At 37.9% G+C, this 2,746-nt stretch overlaps 1 pseudogene; it reads left to right on the forward strand.

Moving 5' to 3' along the window:
- The first annotated feature begins 217 nt into the window (after positions 1–217).
- Positions 218–1,530, forward strand: LOC129471385 (26S proteasome regulatory subunit 4-like; annotated as a pseudogene).
- The last annotated feature ends 1,216 nt before the right edge of the window (positions 1,531–2,746 follow it).

Consider the following 2,746-nt stretch of genomic DNA (forward strand, 5'->3'; position numbering starts at 1 on the left):
AAGATATCTCTTCGGCATACTGATTTCCTTTTTTTGGATATATACCCAATAATGGGATGATTGAATCATATGGTAATTCTATTTTTAATTTTTTGGGGAACATCCACACTGTTTTCATAATGGCCATACTAATTTACATTCCCACCAACAGTGTATAAGAGTTCTCCTTTTGGGTGGAGGTACTTCTGGCAGCAGAAACTCGAGTTGCCAAGGCAAGATGGGTCAAAGTTAGAGTGGTGGTTATGGTCCTAGAGGTGGCAAGAAGGATGACAAGGACAAGAAAAAGAAATATGAACCTCTTGTACCAATTAGAGTGGGGGAAAAGAAGAAGAAAACAAAGAGACCAGATGCTGCCAGCAAACTGCCACTGGTGATACCTCACACTCAATGCCAGTTAAAATTACTGAAATTAGTGAGAATTAAAGACTCTATTCTCATGGAGGAAGAAGCCATTAGAAATCAGGAACAGATAAAACCGTTAGAAGAAAAGCATTAGGAGGGAAAAGCAAAAGTGGATGACCTGAGGGGGACCACTATGATACTAGACACCTTGGAAGAGATCATTGATGGCAGTCACACCGTCGTGTCTAGATATGTGGGGTCAGAACACTACATCAGCTTTCTTTTATTTGTAGACAAGGATCTGCTGGAACTGGCTTCTTGGTCCTGCTGAACCACAAGTTGAATACCATGATAAGGGTGCTGATGAATGACACAGATTTCCTAGTCACAGTGATGAAAGTGGAAATGGTCCCCAGGAGACCTATGCCAGTATTGGTGGTTGGACAACCAAATCCAGGAAATTAAGTAAGAAATCTGTGGAGCTTCCTCTCACTCATCCTGAATATTATGAAGAGATGGGTTTAAAGCCAGATAAGGCGGTCATTCTCTGTGGTCCATATGCCACAGGTAAAACCTTGTTAGCCAAAGCAGTAGCATGTCAAACCTCAGCCACTTTCTTGAGGGTGGTTGATTCTGAACTTATTCAGAAGTACCTTGGTGATGGGCCGAAACTCACATGGGAATTGTTTTGAGCTGCTGAAGAATATGCACCTTTCATCATGTTTATTGATGAAATTGATGCCATTGGGAAAAACTATGACTCAAATTTTGGTGGTGAGAGAGAAATTTAGTGAACAATGTTGGAACTGTTGAACCAGTTGTACGGATCTTATTCAAGGGGAGATATTAAAGTTATCATAGCCACAAACCAAATAGAAACTTAGGATCCAACACTTACCAGGCCAGGCTACATTGACAGGAAGACTGAGTTCCCCCTGCCTGATAAAAGGATGAAGAAGTACATTTTTCAGATTCACATGAACAATATGACTTTGGCCAGTGATGTAACCCTGGACAACTTGATTAAGGCTAAAGATGACTGCTCTGGTGCTGACATCAAGGCAGTCTGTACAGAAGGTGATCTGATGACCTTAAGAGAAAGTAGAATGAAAGTAACAAATAAACACTTCAAAAAATCATAAGAAAATATTCTTTGTAAAAAATAGGGGCACCCCTGAGGGGCTCTAGCTCTAGTAAACCACAGTTGCCATCAGAAAAATAGTTGGGAGGTTTCCTGACCCCTAAAAGGGATGAGGTTGGAGAAGTTGCCCAGAGGAATCCATTTTCCAGTTGATTTTTATTAGCAAAACGCCCTGTGTGTCTTTTGGAGTATGGTGTATAAAATGCCCACTGGGCATCCCTCATCTGTTGCTCACTGTATAGCCCTCTGCTTCCCAATAAAGTGTGCTCTTACACACACACACACGCACACACATACAAAGTTTCCCTTTGTCCAAATCCTAGTCAGCATTTGTTATTTTTTGTCTTTTTGATAGTAGACATCCTGACTAAGGTGAGATGATGTTTTGTTGTGGCTTTGATTTGCATTTCCTTGACCATTAGTACTGTTGAGCATTTGTTCATATACCTGTTGGTCATTTGTATGTCTTCTTTTAGGAAATATCTATTCAGGTCTTTTGCCTATTTTTATATCAGAGTATTTGTTTTTTTGTTATTGAGTTTTTTAGTTTCTTATATATTCTGAATTTTACATTCTTGTCAGATGCCTAGTTTGCAAACATTATCTCCCATTCTACAGGTTGTCTCCTCACCCTACTGATTGTTTTCTTTGTTGTGTAGAAGCTTCTTAGTTTGATGTAATCCCATTAGTCTATTTTTGCTTTTGTTATGTGGTCTTTTGAGATCTGAGTAAAAAAATTTTTGCTCAAATTTCAAGGAGCATTTCCCCTATGTTTTCTTCTTGTAGTTTCATAGTTTTACTTCTGACATTTAAGTCATTAATCTACCTTGAGTTTATTTTTGTATACAGTCAGAGGTAGAGGTCTTGTTTCATTCTTCTGCAAATAATTATTCAGTTTTCCCAACATCATTTATTGAAGAGACTGTTCTTTCCTCAATGTGTGTTCTTGGCACTTTTTTAAAAATCAATTGGCTATAAATGCATGGAATTATTTCTGGATTCTCTATTCTATTCCATTGGTCTATGCATCTGTTTTTATGCCAGTAGCATGCTGTTTTGGTTACTATAGCTTTGTAGTGTGTTTTAAAGTCAGGTAGTATGATGTCTCTAACTTTATTTTTTTTGCTCAAGATTATTTTTGCTATCTGGGGTATTTTGCATTTTGTATACATTTTAAGATTGTTTTTTCTATTTCTGTAAAGAATGCCATTGGTATTTTGATAGGGATTGTATTGACTCTGTAGATTGTTTTGGGTAATATGG

Source organism: Symphalangus syndactylus, chromosome 21, assembly GCF_028878055.3.
Source record: "Symphalangus syndactylus isolate Jambi chromosome 21, NHGRI_mSymSyn1-v2.1_pri, whole genome shotgun sequence".
NCBI classification, from domain to species: Eukaryota; Metazoa; Chordata; class Mammalia; order Primates; family Hylobatidae; genus Symphalangus; species Symphalangus syndactylus.